The 25,035-nt window shown below is 40.8% G+C and overlaps 1 protein-coding gene across 1 annotated transcript in view; it reads right to left on the minus strand.

Moving 5' to 3' along the window:
• Positions 1-18,164, minus strand: part of LARP4B (La ribonucleoprotein 4B) — a 57,244-nt gene extending 39,080 nt beyond the window's left edge. Inside the window, exon 1 of the mRNA XM_082298155.1 lies at positions 17,830-18,164. The gene's annotated coding sequence lies outside the window, so the exon portion shown is untranslated. The remainder of the gene's footprint in view (positions 1-17,829) is intronic.
• Between the last annotated feature and the right edge of the window lie 6,871 nt (positions 18,165-25,035).

Genomic DNA, 25,035 nt, shown 5'->3' on the forward strand with positions numbered 1-25,035 from the left:
TCACTTTATCTTTGCAAAATTTAAGCAGCATGTTACAACAGTTCTCCGGGAGTAGTAATGCTGAACCAGTTCTTCAGCTCTATCATCCCAAAATCTTATTGTATTTGATTAAACAAGTAAAAAACTGAGTAGGCTTGAAAGTCTGACAGTGACTTTACTGTGAAATTTGATGCTATTATTTAATACTGTTATTTTAAAAAGAAAGTCTTTAAAAAACAATAAAAGCTAATTTAAAGCATGAAGTCTCAAAGTAAATATTGGGGTGTGAAAATCAGGCTTTTTAACTTTTTCTTTTCTAAAAAGATGTAAAATGCTTTTTTAGTTTCTTATTCATATGGAAATTCCAGTACTGCATATGTAACAATGCACGAGAAAAATGTATTGCCTTCAAGTTGGCGACACCAAACTTCATACAATCTCCTTAAAATGGAAATGCAAAGATTTGCAGCACATGGAAGTTAATGGTATTATTCCATTCTTTAGGAGCATAAGCTCCTTTTAGGCTACCTTGATACCAAGACTGGAGTAAAGAAGTCTTTGTTTCAGTCTGTGGTATTATGGCCTTTCATGGAATCTCCTTTACGCTACATTTTGAAATGGACAAAAGCAAATGCCAAACACAACTGACTGAATATTCCAAAATTTTCAAATAAAATTACTATGTTCACCTATGAACTGATTCAGACACCTGTACTACAGGATTATGCAAAATATATTTTGTACAGTTGAGGAAACAAATATACTGACATCTCCAAGAGGATGAACATTTCAGCTTATATGGAGAGTTGCTTATCACTTTGTGCTATTGATGTAAAGTCAGCACGAAAAATATGTTTTCAAAAGAAACACATGTACTGTGTCACCATTATATACTCAGAAGTTTCTTTTCCTAACACTCTGTCTCTCAGCTTGGAATAGAAACTATTTAAGTAAGGAAGAAATGGCACAGACAAAAGCCACATTAAAATAAAACTAAAAAAATTACACTATCCCTCACATACAGTGTTATACACATAAATATACTCAAAGGTTATGTAATGAAGTCTGGAATTCATTCAGGATGCCTTTCATAAAATAAACAAAAATCATCCTCAGGATGAAAGCATTTTCAAAAGTAGTATAAAATAGCCAGACTCCGTGTTGCTCAAAGCCATGCACGGGAATATGTAGGCACATTAACACTGCAGAAAGTGTCTAAGCCTCTTGGAGAACACTTCTGTTCATGTTTTGTAAAGAAATTGTATTTAGCCTTTCAAAATTTTGGACTATTTTTTTTTTTTTTTCTAAAAAGAGCCAAAGACTCCTTACTCATTTCATGCTTGCTGTACATAACCTCCACTGCTGTTCATACTAACCTTGGGCACACACTTTAGTCCGGATTCATAGGCTAAAGTCTACTTTACAGAAAGACAAATGTGTTTCAGTCAGCCATAGAGGTATCTACTCAGCATTTTGATCCCCAAATCAATGCTCAGGTACCTCTTTGCATCCTTCTGTCACCTACTTATCTCACATATTCCCATTCTCTTCTAGGATCAGCCCTTCCAGAGTCATGCTGCAATCTCCTCCATCCTCTGGTACATAGTTTTAGCACCAGAACTCTAAGTCTATGGATAAAGGAAGGGAAGGGAAACAGCTACAATCATGTGAGCCTATCAAACAAAAAGTGAAGTTCCACTACACGTGTATCCTTTAAAGTGTTTGCTGACTGGCCATCAAGCACAAAATATCCAGCTAAATCATTAATTCCAGCTGAGGATAGACAAGTTGTCAGCCAACCTGGCAACACACAACTGCAATGTGCACATTGCAACTTCAAATTTCTTGGGCAAGCCACCAGCAGTTAGAGCAGCATATTATTCTACTGCTTTTCAGAAGTCCCTTAGATGAGATTAAACAAGATACTTCTCACAGGCCACGTCCAGATTGAAGCTCTAGGTAACTTTCTTTGCACTACTCAGACTAATAATCATATTCTCATTAGATACACAGATTTGTTGTGATACACACCACACCAAATCCACTCACCTTGTAAACAAGTAATTACAATGTCAAACCCATATATTTAAGTTGAATTTTGATCATTAAGGATCAAAGTAGCATTCCAAACAACGGCAATAAAGTTATTTGTTTGAAGAAGATAAAACCTGCTTTCCAAATCCCATGATTTTAACAATGATCAGCTACTGCCTTTGTGCAAATGGGCAAGCCATACAGAAAGATCCCAAACCCAGAAGGAGAGAGCTTCTACTGCAATTTTCTTCACTCAATACATCCCACAGCTACAAGTCTGCAGGATGTGAAGTGCTCAGCTGCCAAATCCCATTGGCTGTGAGATACTTCAAAATGACTTCACATGCAGGGCTGTTCTGGAAAGTTAATACCACCTTTTCTACTGTAGAGCTGCCACTTACTGGACTCCTAGAGAACAAAACCTCCATGGCTGCAGACTCCCATGACTATTATGCCAGAGAATACAAGGGCTGTAGAAAATGGCAGTGTTACTTCAGAAAAAGAAAACCAATAAAAATCATGGAATGTTAAAAGCTCTCCATAGGATATGTTTTAGCATGTTTTTCTTTAGTATTGATATATATCTTCATATAAAAGCTTATTTACACAAACCACAATCAATAGCTGGTAATTCTAGAAACCACAGGTAAGGATTCATTGTTTTAAAGAGTTTATCAGCCAAATTAGTGACAAGTTAAATGGAGCATTTTAATGCAGCAATAAAAATTATCATCCAGCTGAAGAGTTAACTTGCTTATGACTTTAAAAAATATGGTTTACCAGTCAGCAGTTCAATGTATCTTTGGATAAATACATGTTGCTGCAATAAGCAGGAGACATTCAGGAGAAAAATGCAAGTTGGCAAACCCGTCTGCGATAGAGATAGCACTACCTAGAGCAGAACACTGAGCTATCAGAATCAAATGACAATTTTTTCATCACAGAATTACAGAGCACTTTTTTAGTTGAACAGGGCCTTTTGAAGGTCATTTAGTCCAACTCCTCTGCAATAAGCAGGGACATCTCCAGCTACATCAGGTTGCTCAGAGCCCTGTCCAACATGCCCTTGAATGTTTCCAGGAATGGCACACCCACCACCTATCTGGGCAACCTGTGCCAGTGTTTCACTGATTTAGAAGCACCCATTAATTTCAATTCTGCAAATGCATACAGTAAATCATTGTATCCTTCTGGCTTGTCATTTGGTCATCACAGAGTAATAAGTCAAGTTCAACAACTTGAAAGTAACTCTGCTCTTGACCCTACCACAGACATTCAAATACTTATTTTGACAACTATCTATCCCAAGAGAAACTGCCTACATTTTATTGAGAATTATCAGAAGTAGTCCAAACTTGGTCTGTAAATAGGCAAGACAGAGAAGTTTAAAATACAGGTAAAAACATTTTTCTTTAGAAACTGAGTAATATTCAACCATGCTTGCTTTCCCCAAAACTGTAATACACTGCTCCATCTGCAAAACTAGTAATTGCAACATGAAGGGGAAGAGTGCCTTATTACTTGTTTTCTCATTAGTTTGAGGTTGATGGGGGCAGTCACCCTTCACTTGTACAGATCTGTCCCTGCTGACATCTGGTGAGTGGTTAACCTGAGGAGTTACAAGAATATTTTCAGGAGAGTCTGAGACCACCTGGTTGAGCAACACAGGTATTTCAGCCTACTGGTTTCACTCTGCAACATCCACAACCATTTTCACAAATAAAAATATAAGGGATTTATTGGTGGGGGGGAGAGGTTGATTTTTTTGTTTGTTTGCTTATTTTGTTTTGAGGTTTTTATAAGTTTTTGGGGGGTTTTAGTGTTTTGTTTTTTTTTTAAAGTTGACAGCATGGTTCTTTACTGCCAAGTATTTTCAAAACCATTTATTTAAAAGAATTCCATCATTTCAGAAGATACCAGATACAAACCAGCAATGGCCCACAGGATGACTATACAGAGAAGTGCAGACAACCACATGATCACTCTTGCCTGGGTGCCAAGCTGAGCAGAGCTGGGACTGCTCTCATCCAAAAGCCACACGTGTGTGTTAGCATGGTGCCAACATCAGACTAACCTTTACACTGCATTTTAGTGCAGGTTTAGGTATCTTAGTATGGGCAGAATTAATGTGCAACTGTCTGAGGGTATTTATAAACACACTGCATCCACATGCACCACAACCTCGCAAACGGTTTGAAAAAGACACCGACCTACTTGATTGTTACACAGCAAACAAAACCACTACTGCTCTTGTTGACCTTCCCAAAAACCTCCCTGGAGTATAGCCCCCAACCCTCCTGCTTTCATTAATAGACATCTTTAATTTTCCTAATTCATATTCAAAGTGTGCTTTTCTGCAGTCTGTTTCACTATCTAGAGTTACTACAGTCTGAGTAGCAGCATTCGGTTCTTTCAATCAAATCAGTCAGATAGATCTGTTATTTAAAAACATGCAAAACCCCAAACAATGCTCTAGGGCTGAGATCTTGCCTGCCAACTTTCAGCCCAGAGTAATCAGCCCTTAAAAAGAGATTTACAAATGCAAGTGCTGACAACTAACTTTCACCCTGCAAACAGCAACACCATAAAACAAAAAAAGCTCACTAGAATAAAAGAACTTTTCACTGCTCTTCCAGCAAGTACAAACAAAAATAGATTTGAGCTTGGCTTTGTGCAGAACTCTTCCTAGCAAACATTTTAGAAACTTTAAACACAGATTAAGTTTTCACAAGGCTAATACAGAAATACACTTCAGTAACATGAGAAAGCTTAAAATGTTTTCCAAACAGAGGTGCACTGCTTAACTTAAGCCTCATAACAAACTTCCAGCTGCAGGCCAGAAATCCTCCTTCTACTGTGAGAGGGAACATACTTTCTCACCATCTACCACACACTTATGTACCCATGAGGATCACGAGAACACAGCAGAGGTAATCAGAGCTATCTAACACTGAGCTCAGCTCTGAGAAGTTTTAGCACCTGCTGAAGACATCATATAAACATTTATATGAGAAATAAGAGATGCCTTTTTCAAAAGTATGCTACAAATTTAATACATTAGCTTCTCTTTAAACAAAGTTTAACTTTTCTTTATTAGTTTCACCAACATTGTGAATACCCAAAGCATATGTAGTATGTCAAGAGTTAATCATGTTCTCCATCCCAGTAAAGGTGCCAACGCAGATACAGGATGTATGGTTAAGCTTATGCAGCATCATCAAGAAAAACTGGAAAAAATCCTAATCCTGAAAGGCTGGAAGTTTCCTTCTTAGTGTCATAAGCAGTGATACAAACTTTCAATTTTCATCAGGTGGCTGTTTAGAATACTTTCAAAAAAAGATCTCAGCTGTTAGAGTTGACCCATCATCCTGCTGCACAGGGCACATGTTACCATCCCGTAGATGAATCACATCATCCAAGCTGTATCATACTCACAGAGAAAACTTATGACAGAACTCAGGGGCTTCCATCTCTCCCTTCTCAGTTTCTTTACAGAGCAGATTTCACAAGCAATCCAGCTTTCAAAGGATGGCATTATTTAAAATAAAATATACTGTGAAGATGTAATATTACCACAGCAGATAAAATAGCTGTGAATGAGAAATCTAACAACAGCAAAAGTATATCTGTTTGTGGCAATCTCTGCAACTATCACTGTGCCTGCATCAGTTGTAAAATCTCTATTACATAACAGCAATTAAAAAGCTGACATGACATAACAAATATTTAGTCAAAGCATGTGTCTACAGAAGTTTTGAATGCACTTCTATTAAAAATCATCACAAGGTTCTCAATTTGTTTAACTGCTGATTAGCTAAACAGTTGGGGAAGAAGCTGAAAATTCACATCTGGAGCTTAGTGTTTAGACCCAGAGATTCATGCAAGTCTGTCAGATGAAGGTTTCAAAATGTACATGCATCCAGTGTACATGCCAGCATAGTGGCTGGAAAGTTAGATTTCAAAAAACCCCGAGAAAAGTACCACTGGATTTGTTTCAGTTTTCCTTCCTGCCAAGAAAATTACTTATGCCCCAGTACTCCCCAGAATAATGCAACTTCTGGGTTCCTGAAGAGGAACATGGACATAAGCACTTGGGGCAAACCTGCAACAGGACACTTGGCAGACTCAAGGCATTTCAAAACGCACAAGGCAACCGGGTGTCAGCAAGAAATACAGTGTCAGAAGAACCTAGAACCTAATGCTGTAGTTTTTTAACATCCTTTAACAGAAAACACAAGCACAAATCATTTAGAGCTGCTGCTGCATCTACTTCACAAGTTTATATTTTTTTTTAAAAACCCTTCTGTTGTTTATAAGGTTGATAGCGTGCAAAATTGTTCTGTAGTTCTATTAATTATCCTTTCAAATGTAGTCTCTCCTCTAAGAAAGGCTGAGATTTCAAGAGAAACAGTAAAACTTGCTATTTAAAAGGAATGTTGCATTTCTTTATTTAAAGATCTATGAAACATTTCTGTATAAGGCTTCCCAAGCAATTCACAACTCTCATAATTTACTGAGCTTTCTCACTCACACAGAAACCTATGTGATTAAGAGCACACCAGAACTGATTACTCTGCAAGTCTGCAAATTGAGATCATTACAGTAATTAGCTGCCCAAAAGATGCCAAGCAGCAAGTTACTAAACAAAGGTGATAAAATACCAAAGAAACCTGATACTGGTAAATGATAAGGACTCTGTAGAGAGGCACAGGAAAAACGTTCAGTGAAAAGCAAGAAAAATGGGAAGAGGGTAAAGTTACAGTCTTACTCACTCACCATCTCAAACAAGATGATGTCAACAGTGCACAGAAGACAACAGAATGACCCCCACCAACAAAAAATGATTATCATTTTTGTATCTAGCTTTTTATGCACTGTATTTTAAATACATGTGCCTAAAGTAAATGAAATAATTTCATTACACTCAAAAGTCTCTCACAGAATTTCTGCAGCCCTCCTGCACACCAAGAAGCTTCATATACAGTTACTATCTGATGTGCACTCAAACATCACTCCAGAGATGGACCAAGAAGCTTGTAGATCATATCCTCCTCAGTAATGCAATACACCAGATGTTTAATGGTATATAATTTAACAAAAATCTTACCATTTAAGAACACTAGGAGTGCCTACCAAGCAGGAATAAGCCACTGGGAGGAAATTTTTATGCCTGATAAGAGTGTCACGTGCCTTGAAGACAAGTGTGATTGTGTCATGAGCAGTTTTCAGTTTGCTTATGGCTTGTTCTCAGTTTTCAAGTCTGAAGCAGCACTCTCCTGACTGCAGGCTGAAGCACATTACATTAAGAAACCCAACTCATTAATTAACAGGAGTTGCTTCATGTTGCACATCCATCTCAAAGCCACAAGCTTGTTTTCCTCACTGTAAGTGGACTAACAGCACACACCCTGCAGGTTATTCATAGAGATGTATATTTAATTTCTATTATAACTATCATGTTAGATAAGATATTTATCAGATGATGATTTTAAAAAGTATCACACTTAATTAAAATTCATCTCTTGACTCCCTGATTTGCGCATTTTCTAAGCAACCCCTCAAATGGCAGAGTTAAATTGCTAGCAGCTCAGCCAAATCATGACAATTCTGAAAAGAAAAGTGGGATGCTAACTTAATATAAATTAATTATGATCATAGTTCTCCACAATCCCATTCTCTCTTGATAAGCTGAATGTAGAATCACACATTTTACATTCATTACCGAGGCCTACAAAAAGCAGAAAACATCTCACACTGAAGGGAAAAGGTCTTTTAATTTTCTCAGGAAAGAGATCAAGAATTTGTTACTCAAGTACATTAGGTAAGCACCTCGAAGTATAATAATTTTCCACTAAAATGCTCCATCACTTGCCCTCCCTTATATTTGTGAGCATCTGAATTCCTCCCTACCTCGCAGCTCTGGCATGACTTTTTACTTCTCCAGGACAGAAAACATCACCAGCAAGAACAGAATTTGAATAAATTTGAACACCCCCTTCTTCAGTTAAACAGAGAACTACATAGTAGTTGCCTGCATATGCACTTTACTTCTGTGACCACCAGAAGAACCGTAGAGGAGAGAGGACCCAAGCTGAACGCCTGGTGGCATTAATCCTTCTGTCCTACTCTAGGAAACCAGAGGAGCACAGCACTGCAAACCAAGTACTTCAGTTCTGAGTAGAACTGAACAGCTGAAGTCCACATCACTCTGCTGCTGCTTTTACTCCTGCTACAAAGCATCACAGGTAGTTCCTATAACAATTTAATAAAACAAAACCAGAAAGTAAGAGCTACAGTAACATACCTGCAGGACCTTCACAAGAGAAACCCCAGCAGATTGCAGACTGCCTGTACTGAATTAAAGAGTGAAAGGATAGGCCACTGCAAACCACTGGTCTTCTGCATTGAAATAATCAGAAAACTAATTAAGCCTAAACACAGGGCAAACAACACTTTAAAGTGCCTAAAGAAGGACAAGCTGGGAGTTGGACCCCACACTCTGCACAGCACTTCATATCTGCTTCCAAACTACATTTGGAATACCTTTGTTAAATGAGCCTAACCATAGCCAGACTAATTTTTCATATAATCTTATAAAACCAGCCAGCGTAAATAATGACTAAGTATATAAACCCCCTTGTATTTATGCCTAACATGGGCTTAAGAGAAACTGCAGAATGTGATGGAGGCTCCCTCCTTCTGCAAGATTTTTTTCTTTAATCAATATATTTTAAAAACTGATTAGGTTCTCATCAGAGCAGAGGCATCACATATTATACTAACCCACTGCTCACATTAATTTCTTGTAACACTCCCATCCACCTGCATTTACCTGTTACACCTGCCTAAGCTACAAGGCAACAGCCTATGCTTGAAGTGTCCAGTGCAGTAGTATTCTGATCTGTAAACAAAAGGTACAGCTGAGGCAATACAAAGAAAAGTCTTGGTATTTTTACTAATAAGCACAAATCTAACTGCTAAAATTGTTTACTTTCTAAACAAATTTTAATTCTAGATATATTGGGATGATCTTTGATAGGCTAATTGCATTTTCTCTAAAAGTCAAAGCTTCTCAATAACTTCAGAGATCTTTATGCCAACAAATTAGCTGGAGACTGTTCCAGGGCTTTAATTTAATACCAATATTTAATATCAAATACTGCTCACTGATGCAGAAATTAATTTTGTCATTTCATGCAAATGTTAAATGATTGGAAAAAATGATGGAAAGCATTACAAAAATATGCTTCTAAATTTTAGCACCATCAAATAAAATCTCACCTTAATCAACTATTATCATCCATGTTGCTTCTAATGTCACATGAGCCAAAAACTGCACAATATTTCTGTACACACAGAAAGCAGAAGAGCAATCGATTAGAAACAGTAAATTGAATTGGCGAGAAAATTCAAGCTTGCCCTGGAGTAGATAAGGCAGCAGCAAACACCTGTTAGCCCTAATGACTGGATTTCACAAAATATTGCTCATTCCCATACTATTTCTAAATAGTCATTGACAGGACACTTACACGGTAGCTTAAACTCTTGAACTCTTAAGATAGGCTTATATTGCTCTTTCCTGTAACCAACCAAGATACTACATGAAGAAAAAGCCACGTAGAAGACTTCTCCAATATTTTTTTCTATGAACTATAGTTCTTTATTTTGACACACATCTTATTTCCAGCAGGTAAGTTTACTTTGGCCCTCTGGACACCAAGTCTGTCTCAACCTACAATATCTTCTCTGAATTCATGCACATATGAGGAATTATTATGCAAAGATAATATCTTGCATAATAATGTATTTTCTTTGTTTCCCTTCTTTCCCCATATAACTCGCCTGCTCTCACTTAACCAATGAGATTAACGGGGGGTTTTTTTGGCATTTGCTTTTCTTTAAAGTAGCTATTGAAGGGAAGTATGAAAATAATTTTCCTAGTCCTCTGCTGAAGGAAGCAACAATTAAACATGCTAAGAGCTCACAGAGAGCAGTGAAGTTTACAGAGACTGATGCACTTTCACCATGAGGGACAGCTTCAGTCTAAGACAAACTGATTCCTGACTTGGAGTGAAAACTAGAAAGATACTGAACTTTGTTGGATAACGTACTCATCAGCATCTCAGGCTTGCTGTAAGTGGACTTGTCTTTTCATAAATTCTGTTTGTTTAACAAAACAACTGCCAGTTCTACAGTATTTTACTAGCTGCTTCAAGTTTTTAAAGCTAAGATGCATTAACTGATGGTCTATTTGGCTTTTTCCAGTTCTTCAAAGAAACACTAAATCTTCAAATGCTGTAACACATGACAAGGTTCCAGGAGATTTAGCACTTGCTTAGAGGGAACAAGTTAAATGTTGTGCATGAAGAGTGTCAAGTTTGGCAATGTGAGAACAACGAACTTCCTTGTTTCAATTACTGAATGTTCCTCCTCACGATTTACCAATACCAACTCTAAGTTTTCCGCATTCTTCACTACACTGCTTACCAGAGAGTGGCTGAGGCACTCACAGCCTGCCTGTGACTCCAGGCAGGACACTTGGCAAAGGTAAAGGAAACAACTAACCCAGCTCTGCTGGGCAGGATTTTATGAACAACATCTTACTCAGAAAAGTCCTGAAGTTGGCAGAAGCAGACACAGTATTTTATGACAGAAGACAAGATTAAAAACACCACTTGAAGCTATAGGGTTAATATTTAGTGCAGTTCCAAGGGTGAGGTTGGAAGTCTGACCTTCTTTAACAGATCTTAATAGTCTTATCTTAGAATACTGCTGTTACTTGGATTCCATGTTTCAAGTCTGCAATCAGTGCTGCACTTAAGCAAGAGGAGGTCAAAAGCTGCATTTGGAATTTCCAGGACCCTTAATATTTTTAGTACTTTGAATTATTATTTAAGACACAAACATAGCTTCAAAGCCAATTTGCCAAGTTCTTCATCATGACATTCTGGGACTATACAATAAACTCTTAATTCAGGGAAGCAGAAATCTAACACTAAGGATCTCATATTCAAATGCACGGAGAACTAGAATTCTGGGAAAGATTTGATGCAAACCAGTGGGACAACCATTACAGTACTCCTGGAATGCATCTTCCCTCACAACAGGCCTGAGAAAAGTAAGAGAGAAAAGGATCTATAACTACATAAAGTCCAGGCAAGAGGCATATATAACCAAATAAGATGTTGATAATGCCAGTAATAAGCAAAAAGGTGCAGTGACAAATTTTCTCCTAACACGAATGTATACAGCAGTCCTTGACTATGCAAAGACTACTTCAATAAACAGTCATTCTGCAAAACAAACAGCCTGGGATGAACTCCCCTCAAGCTCTGGGGTTTAGGGTTGGTTTTTTTTTTCAGATGACTTGAAAAGCATTCATTGACCTAAAATGTTAGTTTAAGTTTTGAAACACGTTCAGGACCAAATCTAACGTGAAATCTAACTACTTACAGAAGAATAATCATTTAACTTTAAGGTTTTGTAGAAGAAAAGGAAGCTAATGTTCTTTGCCAATGATTATTTCATTAACCTCTTCACCAAAAATAGAATTTAACCCAAATAATCCAGTCATTTTAGTATTACTTCCTCTTTTAATAAAGGCTACCATCCTCCATTACAAGCTCTGCCGAAACCAGAAGCAAATCTTGCTTAGTTCTAAAACACTATATGGAAGACTATCACCTCCTGGGTGCACATTTGTTCACAGTTAGAGCACCCCACCTTCCTGGAGTATCACTATAATCAAAACTACTGGTAATTCAGGTTTTGACTCACAGTTAAAGGATGGACTGCCAATATTTTAGCTCGGATTTAATGACAATAACTCTTCCTTGCAAGTCAAAATAACTGGGTGCAGACCCTTCTAAAAATTCAACTGATTCCTTGAATCCAGGCAGTTAGAATACACAGAGTTAACCAAGAAAATTATAATCATAAAAAATAGACTGTAAGCTAAGCTGCAACATATGTTCATTAAAAAGAGTCCCTTCTCTTCTTTATAGCATAATTTTTTTTGGCATTTATTATGAAGAATTGAACAAAAAAGCTTTAAACGTGAGCAGGGACACAAACCCAAGATCCTGGAGACATGCCAATGTAGACAATGCTATTTTACCCAAATTGTTTGCCTTGCTGCTTTAAACAGCAACATGCTGACCATTTTCTGTCCCTATCTGTCGGGCAGCAACAACATTGAATGGCAATGAAACTGAGATAAGACTGCAAATTCTGCACATATAGGTATCTCAGCACTTAAAGTAACCATGCCCCAGTAAATTCTTCACTTTTGCTCTACTTTTTAATTCCTAGAACAAGAATCAGAAACCAGGAGGATACATCCAAACATTTGAGCATAAACCCTCAGCACCACGGTATGGAAAAGCAAGCTACTTTGGACATTGGCCTGTTGATTCATCAGTTCCTTGTTTGAACAACAGTCAGAGTCAGACTCTGTTGTGGGGCAACCTGTGACAGCATCACAACCTGTGAAAATACGCATATGGATACCAACAGTGACCGAAAACAAAACCATAAAGCTGCCAAGAGACATCACTGTAAAGCTTTCAAACCTTTCATTAAGTTTCTGCCAAATGAGATTTATCAATTTTTTTTTCTCAACATAGTTACTATTTAACTAATATTTTGTTTCTCAGGTTTCCCTGTCAGATTACTGGCATCCTGTAATTATAAAATACTTAGCTTGAAAACAGATTGCAGAACATTAGATCTACTGAGAAACACTGATAAACACTTTTAACAGAATAACAGAAATACACAATGTTTTAATCAAGTTTGTAATTCCACTAACAAGACAGATGGAAACCCGCCTTATGAATAGCACCAATGAGGTATTCACTATTGTTGCTTATTTGCAGAAGCCAGTATGGAAGGGTCAATATGAGGCTGAGGGAAAATAACCCACCCAAAGGGAAAATACTGTTTAGATACTTGTGCAAAAAACCACAAGAAATCTAAAAGCAAAATAAGGTGATACACTACTTAGACTTCCAAAGAGCCCAGCACAAGCTTTAAATAAAATAACCATACGTTCTGCAACTACACTGAAAACTCAGTATATTCCTGAACATGCCCCATGTGAAATTCTGATAGCATCTGCAGGTGTAATTTCTGAAGTCTGATTGCCAGTGCTAGCTGTTTTCAATAATGAAAATGATATTGGCACCTTAGAAAGGAGTCCCTAACAGATAAAGCAATTGCGTCTAATTCATCACAAGCTACCACAGCAGGCAGATGTCTATACATTTCCATCTATATGTGCAACAGTCCAGAACTCAAAGCTGTGTATAGCTGCCACTACATGTACACTGAACTTGATACATCTATGAACTCTACATGGCCACAGAAGCAATCCAATAAGCCTTTACTATAGAATATGCTCTCTGGGACACCAGCTCCTTACACACCAACAGCCTTATGCTAATAACAACAGAGCTGCTGGAAGTGCAGAGGTGGCAATCCATTCAGCTTATGAACAACTGATTCCTTTTATATTACATCATTCAACTACCCATTAAGGAGCTGGACTGACAGGATCCAGAATACGCATGGCCCAGCCCTCCACGGTAAACGAGAGCATTCGCAAAGATTAAGACTCAAAGAAATTGGTGATTCATCAGGGCGTCAAAACAGCGCTTCCCCAATTCCCGGCAATGTTCTAGGCCAAGCAGCTAGCCACATATTAGCAACCTCTGTCAGACTTCCAATTTTGGAGATAATTGCTGTTCCTGAAACACATACCCAGACACAAAATACCTGCAGCAGCACACATCACAGAATGAACACTGTCATGGCTATCCTAATCACACTATTATGCTGTATTACAGTCACACCTAATTTAAGCACTCCAAAGTACCTTTGTTGTCTGCAGGTATTGCTCCATAGCACCTGCTTCCAAATGGGGGGGCACCCCCCTTTAGAAAGGGTATGGAACAGTTACACAAAAGTGAAAGACCAGTGATTTCATAAATCCTTGGCTCCATCACATCACCAAAACTTAAGTACCACCAGCTGGGAACCAATTAACAGAATTTGTTTCTATCTTGAAATACTTTATGGAACTTGAGTAGATGAATGGGTGGAACAGAAATTGACTGCTAGTCTCCTGTTTCTAACAAGTTCCACAACTTGTTGGTTGTAGACACATTTTTATCATTAGACAGTCAAAGTCAGCATATGCTTAAACAGAAAGAAACAGATTGCTGGAATAGGAATGGGTCTTCTTCAATTACCCAGTATTTACAGTACCAAAGCATTTTTTGACCAGGTGAAATATCACTCAGTTCTATATTCAGAGAAGGTGCTTCAGAGTGCTATTTTTGTGTTTGACTGTTATGATACACTAGCTAGCCTTGAGTTTAGCACAGAGGAGTTAATTCACAGGAAAAGAAAACACAGGGCTTTCCCAAAGCATTAGTTTGAAAATACAGTAAATACAGTTAGAACTGGTACCTTTGACAAAGCACATTACCAGTTCAGGGGAAGAGGAGGTGCACGTGTGCGTCTTGTCTTTTTTGAGGGATCACAAACTTTGAAATAGTGATAGTTTGAAGTTTTACATCACTGTCCCCTCCGTAATTCAATTACTGGCTTCTGTGGTGAAGAAGTACTGTCTAGATCCACCCATCTAGATCTTGTATATGAACTAAAATGAGAGTATTAATTTCAGCATGCACATGCCTTGCTTTCAGAACATTGCTCAAACACCTTTCCAGGGCCTTTACTACAAGAGTAGCTTTTACTCTCATCTTCTACACAGCTCTCCACACATCACTACCTCTTTCAAAACTGCAGGGAGAGGGTTAACTTTCTTCCTTACAACGTCCTGTTTTGTAACATCCTGTCTTTCCAACTCATACCTGTGTGCTCATTCTGAATGCAAATGCACGAGACTTCTAATACTCCTGTTAGCTGAGTATCACTGATTACATACAGGAAAAAATCGCAGCCTGAGAAGATTTTCTACAGTTATGTCCAAGACTTAGACAAACCTGTTGTCTAAAAATGTCACTTTGCTAGTAAATGCATAGAGCAACAGAGCACTTTGTAAACCACACTTTTCACGACGTCGTACATCATGTAACAGTTTCTCATGTGTGCACACATGCACAGGCACACAAACCACGCTCCCAAAGCTTAATATTCTCCAGACTCCAGAATACATTTCTTTGCTTTCTGCCAGCGATAGCCCTCCTGACACTGCATTTGTGAGCTACCTCCACAGCCACCTTTGCACCTCCAAGGCAAGAGTGCCCTTCAAGATCGATAAGGCTGTGGCCTTTGCAAAACCTGCTCCTTCCAGCACAGGCACAAGAAAAGGTAAGTCAAGTGCTTTACATCTTATTTGTGTGCCTTACCTGTTAATTTACGAGAATGTGAATGCCTGATGAATATATACAGACACCATGGAATTAAACGTTAATAGCACCGACAGTCCTAAAAGCCACGTAGTTTTAAAAAAAAAATCAAACCGATGGAACATATCTACACTTAATTACTTTGTTTTTTGTAACTCCTTTTTTGCTACCTTTAAGCTGTCACTTTAGATTTGTCATGCACTATGGTCAGAAGCACGCCTTTTCAGTGTCTAGCATGTGCATTTTGTGAGGTAATGTAATAAATATTTAACAAAGAGTTTATATTACCATGCCAATTAAGCTCTCAACTGATTTAAAGCCAAAGCCACTGCGAGATGAGAGACTTAATAAGGGACGCAGCAACAGATCAGCACAGACCATGCAGATTAGACAAACCTGACTGTATTGACTTTGCATTTCAGTAAACAAACCAAGTATTTAACTTTACTCTAACAGAAATAAAACATCATCACCAGAAACTGCCTACACGGTTTCTGTATGTCTCAAAGAAACAAAAACCCCCAAACAAAATCCCCAAGGCCCCACAACTGCCTCCAGTTCCAGACCTTCTGTTTTGCTCTGTAATGAAGCAGATTTAAGATACAGCCCCATATCTATGCAATATATATAATAAATATTTATCAGTCATTCATACCTTTCTATGTGTATATTGGCACTAAAGCCAGCCACAAAAAGCAACTAAGGCAGCACACACTTCCGCTGACACCTTTATTCCCTTATGGTGTTTGTGTGTCAATGGGTAAAAAACCCCCAGAAAAAAACACAAAGTAAACAATTCAATCTAACCCAGAACATTGTGTGTGCTTAAGGACCCAATTACATACAATTGTTTATTAAAGAACATCCAAGAGATCAAATGTTTTCAATTAATTCATTTAAGCAAAACTTTTACCTTCGTTCAAATAAAGAGATTTTTTCCCCAAAGCGTAAGACCAATTAAATGTAATTGTGGCTTCCACATAAAGAGCATACACACATAAATGACAGCAAATCTAGAAGAGGAAAATGTTGTGTAGACATTATATATAAAATATATACTGGTTTTTGTATACGCATTATCAGGCCTCAGCCTAGTTTTCACCTCCTTTTCACCTCCCACAAAAAAATTAAAAAATATAAAAATATCAATGTTGTTCTAATAACTAGAGCAATTAAGCTGATTAGCTTCATATCTTGAGAACTGGCTAGAAGAAATGCTTACAAGTCAGCAGAGAGAAGTGAAAGTTCAAATGATAAAAAAGTTACCAGACCAGAATCAAAACCCAAGAGTTGTGAAATCCCAGCAAGTTGAAAAAAAAATACAACATGCTTTGACCTTTGAGAATTTATCCAATGTGTAAAAATCAGATAAGTTTGACGTGAAATTTAAACCACAAGACAGACCTTACAATAGCAATCCTTGAGGCAGTACTTAAGAGAGATTCCTTCTCCAATTTTACTAAGGATTCAGAGGCAAACAAAACTAGGCCAGAGACAAGACGCAGAATCGGAAACCAGAATTCCCATGGTTTTACCCCAACCGTGACTCAAGTTTAAACAGTGGTTTTGAAACCAGCTCTCTCTCTCTGTGGCCACAGGCAAGTCTTAACCACTTTGCCTCAATTCGCTTACCTGCAGAATAAAAATAATTATACTTATCTGCCACACAGGAATCTCGTACAACAAACACTGTTTGGCAAGTGCACATCTGTTTAAACTGTGGACAAAGCTACGTAGCAATTTTGAGCACCTGGGCAAACTGAAACTGAGAGTGAAAACAACTTCGCTAAAGCAGCTACCAAAGGCCCAACAACAACTAAATTCTGGGGGCAACACAGCGCCCGTGTGCCGTCTGCTCCCGCAGGTTCTGCTGTGCAGCCTGGGCGCACCCCCGGCCCGCCGGCAATTCACCTGCTCAGGACACGGCTCGCGTGGAAAGTCAGCGATGTGCCCGGAGCGATGGGCCAGGGGCTAGCACCGCCTGCTGCTCCGGAGGGTCCCAGCCGCCCATCCGCCCCGGCCGGGTAGCCGGCATGGCTCCAGACGGGCCCCCCGGCGCTCGCCCCTTCCCGCTCGCCCCACGGCACACGCGGCTCTCCCGCAAGGCCCCGTCGGCGCGGGGGCAAAGCTCACCCGCTGTGCCCGGGGCGGCGAGGCCGCAGTGCGGGAGCGGCCCCGGCGGCTCGCCCGCCCTACCCCCGCCACCACCGCGGCCCCGAGCCGGGATCCTCCTCCTCCCTCCCGTCTCTCCCCCGGGAACCGCCTCGGGTGGGAAGATGGCGGCTCCGGCCGCCTCCCCGGTGCGAGGGGGCGGCGGAGCGGGGGGTGTCGCTCCCCCTCCGGCCCCGCCATACCCCCGCACCGGGAGATGCGGGTGCGGAACGGCCCCAGCGGGCGCCGCCGCCCGGAGGGCGCGGGCCGGGCGGCCCCTCGCACTCACCTGTCACCAACAGCCGCCGCCGCCCTCGGGCCGGGGCTCGGCACGGGGGACACGGGCGGGCACGGGGGAGGGGGGGGGGCTCCGCCGGCGCGGGGCCTTTCACTCCTGTCGAGTTCCCGCGGGCGCCGGGGCCTCTCGCCGCGCCGCCGCCGCCGCCGGGGCCTCGCCGCCGGATGCCGTGAGGAGGAGAGCGGAGCGCGGGGCGGGGCCGAGGGGGCGCGGGCGGCGGCAGCGCCGGGGGCGGGCGGGGCGGGGGGGACGCGGGGGGGCGGCGGCGGCTCCGGGCCCGAAACGTCTCCGAGCCGAGACTCAACCACCCGCTCGCATGAGAGACCCGCTTCCGGCTCCCGGCGGAAGTCCCGCCCCCGCTGGCGGAAGGGATTGGCCGCCGCGCGCCGCCGCGCGCCGATTGGCGGAGCGGGGAAGGGGGGAGGGGGCCCCGGCGCGCGCGCGGCGTGTGACGCGCGGAGCGGCGCGTGAGGCGCCTGACGTCACCCGCCACGAAGGGGCGCGCGGGGGCGGGGTCGGCACCACCCGCCCCATCTCCCTCCCCCGGAGGCGTTTTGTCCCTTCGCACTCGCCGTCGCCCCGCCGGGAAGTGGCGGGAAAGGGGACGGGAAAGGCAAGAGAAGGGGGAAGGGAAGAGGAAGGAAAGGGGAGGGGGAAGGAAAAGAAAGGGAAGGTCAGGTAACGTTTGGTGTCGCAGGAGCGGTGCCTCCTCTCCCGGTGTCTCCGCGTGTGTCCAGGGGCAGTGTCCAGCCGGCCCCGGGCAGCGTTTCAGTGCGGAGGAACGAAGTGGGGCCTGGGGCAGTGCCCGAGTCCGGTGGGCCTCACCGGGGACCGCGGGTGTGGGTGCACGTCCAGGTCTGTGCGTTGACACAGGGCATATTGTCGCCTTCTGGAACGCTGCCGTGGCAGCAACGGGAGGGCCCAGGTGCCAGGCGCCTGTTCAGAATTACAGACCTCACCGCAGAGTGTCCCAGCTCCTGGTGTAGCAGCTCCTGTGGAGCAAGGCTCAGCAGCTGTGGCTCAAAAGGAAGTGATAAATAGGATTTCAGGAGAAAAGTATTTAATGAAAGAGCCTTGTGTTTCATGTGGGCTATGAAAGCCTGAATAACGTCTCATAGAATCACAGAATGGTTTGGGTTGCAGGGCACCTTAAAGATCGTCGAGTTCCAGCCCCGCTGTCATGGGCAGGGACACCTTCTGCTACTCTAGGTTGCTCCAAGCTCCGTTCAGCCTGGCTTTTAACAGAGAGATGGAGCATCCGCAGCTTCTCTGGGAGCCTGTTCCAGTGTCTCACCAGCCTCACACTATTTGTTGTATGGAGGAAGAGGAGGCAGAGGAAGCAAAGGGCTGAGGAACAATCCTGGGAAGACAAGGACTGCAGCAGAAATGTTAAGCAGGATCCACACCATGCTTCCCTCCAACAGTGAGTTCTAGTCCCCACAGAAAGGTTCCTCTCTGCCACTGCCAAGGCTTGACAAGCAAAGAAACTGCTGGAAAGTAAAAATGCATTTTGTTTTAAGTTGCTTCGTCCTAGGCTGAAGAATGTCAGGCTGGATTGAACACCATGCATGGGAAGGAAAAGGCAATGCAGACAGAGACAGGCACACAGGTGCAAGCACAGGACGTTCTGGATGGAACATGAGGGACTTTTGCCAGGGGTAAAGTCTCTGTAGGGCTCTCCTGACTTCTCAGCCTCAAGCTCTCTGCCTCTTGCTCTTACCAAGCTGAGGAATAAGAGTAAATCTTCAGTTATATAAAACTTCAGTGAGCCCCACAAGATTCAAGAGTTCTTTTGTTTGACCAAAGAACAAACAAGTCTTGTCAAACAGTTCTAGTTATTTAGTACAGATCATCATCTATTTTTAACTACAGCTAATTAGGCAAAAGGAAAACCTGTGGTTTCATCTCAGGATTTAGGGAAAAAAACCACAAGTCTAGAAAGGATTGTCTTCCAGGACTGCTCCCAGTCCTCAGCTTGTCTTCTACTTCAGGTGTGGCAAAACTACATCACGTTACAACCAGTTGTCAATAATTATCAGTACCATGCATTGCTATCTGCATCTCAGAAATTAATCCAGATAGGATAATGCAGTTTTTAATCCTCACTGATAAGAGTCATATGGTTGCTTTCCAGGCATCTGCTAGAAATTCCCATAGAGACAATACAGCAATTAACTTAGAAGACCTATTTTAAGGACACCCAAGCAACCTTTGAAGTGTTGCTGCAACAGTTTTAATGTTATTGTATTGTTGTGTTGCTGTATCGTTAAAAATCCCTTGCTAGTAGGGGCAGTAAAGAACATCCCAGTGCCTGGAATGAGCTCAGACCCTGCTGGACACAGCTTTGCTGTTCATGGAGGGAAGTGCATCTCAGCACTCACTCTTGGGCGAACGAGGGGATGTTTTCCTTAGTAAGTTGTTTCACTTTTGCAGAATTGTCATGAGGAAAAAAAAACTGAGCAGAGGAAGATGGGTAGGATAGAGCTTGATCAGGAAAAGGGATAAACCAGCTCTGAGCAGGGGTGTTTAGAAGGACAGACAGTGCCTCAAGCAGTGCAGGGAGTGTCACTGATCCATTAGGTGGTCACCATGCAGCTGCTGTATAAACGAGTGCGTGAAAGTCTAAAACAGTGAAACAATTGCTATTCCTAATGCTTTTTAAAATTTTTTTTATAAAGGAGCTCAATATAATTTTGCTCTTTAATGCCAGACCATTTTTCAGCAGACTGCAGTTCTTGTCAAGAAAAGAAAAAAAGAAAGGTCTGATTTTAAACTCTAAAACAACATAAGCCCCATTATATCCTTGTTCTAGAGGGGCCTCAAAATTCCTTACCCCTTTAGGCATGCAGTCTTCATGTCTCCCCAGGCTCTATTCCCATGCAACACTTGGTGAAACACTTTTTCTTGGAAGTAATACGTGTTTTCTACTTGCCTGGGCCCCTGCTAATTTTCAGTGTGGAAGATGTGGAACTTAATCTCTAAAAATGCTTCCATTTTTTAATGGCACACTACTGAGATCAAAGAGGTTTGAGTTTTTCCTTGGTACCCTGGTAGCTGAGGAGTGTGTGCCGAGATAGGAGTGAAATATTACAAATCAACAGTGGATGTTGTGGGGTAATAGAAACTACTCCTGTTTCTTCTAAATCTCAAACTCAGCAGTGAGGAGAGAGAATGCATCTCTGAAGGAACAATGGCCATGAATAATCAGACTGTTAATCCAGAAAAATTGAGCAAGATTAGACTATGTGTTTTTTTCCTTGATCTGTGGTCAATCAGATATAGAAAGAAAGGACTATGTTAGTTTCTTCTCAGCATGTTAATGATATATTCTTAAAATTACATTTTAGTCTGGAGAAAAAAGGAGGCTCAGGGGGAACCTCATTGCTGTCTAAAACTCACTGACAAGAAGTTGCAGCCAGGTCGGGGTAAGTCTCTTCTGTCAAAACTCAAGTGAAAGGATGAGAGGGAATGGCCTTTAGTTGTGCCAGAAGTTCAGCTTAGATACCAGAAAAAAACCTGTTGACTGCAAGAGTGGTCAGGCATTGGAATGAGCTGCCCAGAGAGGCAGCGGAGTCTTTGGAAGTGTGTTGGGGTCCCTCCCCTGCCGTGTAGCCCTGGCAGAGGGGCCCTGAGGGCACAGACACGGGGTTTGCCTGCCCCTGCTCAGCCTCGTTCCCATGGGTTGGTTTGTGTTCCCTGCGCGGGCAGAAGGACCCTCGGTCCGTGACTGGAACAGTTCCTGGGCAGAGCCCCGGCCATGCGGCTGGGGAAATAAACATCTCTGAAACAGCTATCAAGAATCTGTCTGTCCTATATATTTCCTTTCCACGGGACTCCTGGTTTGATATATGCATGTTGCAGGATCCCCACTGCAACAAAAGTGTTCAAGAGGTGCTTGGATGTGGCACTTGGGTGTATGGTTTAGGGATGCTTATGGAGGTACTGGGTTAATGGCTGGATTAGATGATCTTGAGGGTCTCTTCCAACCTTGATGGTTCTTTCATTCTGTAGGATTTTTAATTAGGATTCATAGTTCAGGTGAAAAAAAAGGTATTTGGTATACTTAAGAAGATGACTCCATAAAAAGAAGAACTGTAAATAATGCAGTATTCCTGGAAGCTCAACCTAGAATTGAGCAATCAGAAAATCAAACCCTCAAAAATGACTGGATGTACTGAAACACTTGGGATTTACAGTCTTTATGATTTCCTCTGAATACAGTAAAAAGGATAATATTTCCTTCCTCACAAGAGCATAGAGGATTAATTCATTGAAATTTGTGAAGCACTTGGGTGGTATGATAGAAACTTCCACTAACACAGAACTAGATTTCTGCTTTGTAAGGAAGTTCCTTGTTTGGGCTACCTCTTTTTTTTCCTTTTTTTTTTTTTTAATTTTTTTTTGGTTTGTGTTTGGCTTTTTGTTGTTGTTTTATGTTTATTTCTTTTTACTCCTTTGAAACACACTCTAATAAAATATTTTATCCTTCAGATCTATGGGATAAGGCTTCATGAATCATTAGTATTTAAGAATTGCTGACCTGGAACACTTGGCAAAAGTCACAAACCACTTAGTACTCTGCAATTTTGTGAGACCTTATGAGCCAAGTAATATTTTACAATTCCTGAAGCTATTATCCAGCTTTGCAAGAAGAGAGGTAGTTTGAAACCTAAGATTCCAAATGATTGTACACAATGGGCTAGTCCTGTCATAAAACTTTAATAGTATCCTGTAACCAGTCTCTACTGTATAGATTTGATGAGTGGCATTTTAAATATATATTATTTCTACATCAGTATCTTTCATAAGTCACAAGTAAGTATTTGTCAGTGTCAAAGGCAGTCCTTGTTCCAAGTAGACCATCTCAACAGTCAGAGTGGAGGAGATGAGGAGAAACTAAGTAATTCTTCCATGGGGAGGGGAGACTGAGAGTTTAAGTGACCTGCCAAAAGATTATACAAGATAGGCATATCTAAGTTTCAGCTCCATGTGGTATCCTATAGTTCAGTGAAATGTTCAGGCTTCCTTTGTAGCTAAGTGAAAATTAATTATCAAGTAAACTGATGAAAGTCCATTATTGATCACATATATTTATGATCCCTGTTACCCCATGCATCTCTAACTGAAGGAATGATCCAGGTTTAGATGAGGTGGACAGACATATGTTCCAGTATAACTTTTCTTCTTTTTTGATGTTTAATGGCATACTCTTCACTTTCTCAACTAAGGGCAGATGTGTAATGGAGTATTCAGTCTTGATAAAAGCAGGTGATATTTTGGATCTGTTTCTTTTCTAGTTGAACAATCATTTTTAACACTGTGGTGAGGCTATCATGAGATAATTTCTTAATTATATCCAGTGCCAAAATCCAGCTGGACTGCAATGGAATTCTGATGCCCAGACAGCAGCGCTGAGTGCCCACACGTGATTGACAACACGAACACGAGCACTTTGTGTCTTCCTCGGATCAGCTGCTGTGTTTGATATCACGCCTTCTAAAGTGCTGCTGTAGAACCAGTTCAAACAACCCCACACTCAGCAGATTTTCCCTCTGGCCTTGTCCCTGCAGTGGGTGAGTCTGATTTCTTTAAGGCATAAAGACCATTTTAAAATAAGGCTGTAGTGTGGGTGCCAGCCATCGTTAAACCTGGGGTTTCATGAACACCCTGTAAAAAAAGTCTAAGCTGTAGATGGTTCCATAAATATCAAAACTGTTGTTAACAGCAGCTGATCGCAAACTTTCATGAGGTGATTTAAGTTTAACAGTAATAATTACTGTTAATTGAGCATAATCACAAATCTGAAAATTGCCATTCTGTTTCTTGGACTTTGCACTACCATAAAACTGACTTGTGCACAGGCTTTACTCTGTCTATAGGTAGCAGGTCTGTAGCAGAGTCAGGACTTCAAACCAGATCTTGCATATTCTGGGTTTGAGCAATATTCTGTCTTTGATTTAGTTAATTGTTTAGTTATTAATCTGTGACATATTTATTTCTTTAGCTTGGACCCATTTTTAAAAGCTAATTAAACATTAATGAAAAAATGTATAATTTATACATTTTCTGGCTGAGTAAAAAAAAAATTTAAGAGGTCTGGAATCTACTCAGATTTTCTTATCAGTAAGGATGTTAGCAGTTTTCTGCCTTTCTACCTATTTTCATCGTTCTGTCACTACTGTTTTTGAACACTTCACAACAGTCTTAAAATATCATTATAGCTCCTGTGTGAAGTATGAGTGTATTTATCCCCTATCGACGGGTGGCAAACTAAGGCATGAAGATGTTTGAGCTCTGTGTTGTAACAGGCCCTGTGCAGAAGTTGTGTATGCTCTGAAAAATTATTATAATTTTGTGTTTCTGTCTTCTTAAGCACTACACTGAGATTCTGTGGGGATCATATATACATATGTTTTTATTCCCCAAACTTCCAATTTCAAATCTGAGCATCCTTAATTATATTTCTTGTTCTTGTCCTCATAGATTTTAATATTTTCTGTTTCTGTGTTTTCTGTGTGTGTGTTTGGATGCAATTTTAATTCTCTCATTCTCAATTATGTTGGACATCTATGAGGAAAATTACATGAAAATGTCATGCCCCCAATGAATGAATTGCAAAGTTATGAATATCAAATGTTTCTAGTTATAGGAGAAATATATTGGGTAAGGCATAATAGGGAACTGGGATAAAATGTTGAAAGGTAGTAACTTAAATACTCAAGACTTGAAAAATAAGCATATACCTTCTACAGAAACATATTTGTGGCAAACTTTTTTCCAGTTTTCAGCAAAAATGTACTCCTTGCCTGGAATTAACATTTTGTTTGGCCATTAGTTAATTTGTCATCAGATAGACTGTTTGATATGACTCTCCCATCACAGCAGAATATTACGTGCAAAAAGACCAAACGTAGAATTCAAGAAGTGTCTCTTTTTTGGAGTTAATATTCAGGCCAAGTGAAACATTGCTTACAAGGAATTGTTTCTAAAGCAATACTTCCCTTAAATCTAGTATCAGTCATATCACTAGATATAGTAGCATTTACATAGAACACAATATAAATCACAGAACTCTCCTAAATTTTTAATTTACTTGGAGAAATGTAGTTTTCTGCTTTAACTCTGCATCAAATACCTCTCTGTGACACAGAAATGCTCTCCAGATTTCTTGTGTAGCCTGTATGGTCCGAGTGATGT

This window comes from Coloeus monedula (genome assembly GCF_965178545.1).
Source record: "Coloeus monedula genome assembly, chromosome: 1".
NCBI classification, from domain to species: domain Eukaryota; kingdom Metazoa; phylum Chordata; class Aves; order Passeriformes; family Corvidae; genus Coloeus; species Coloeus monedula.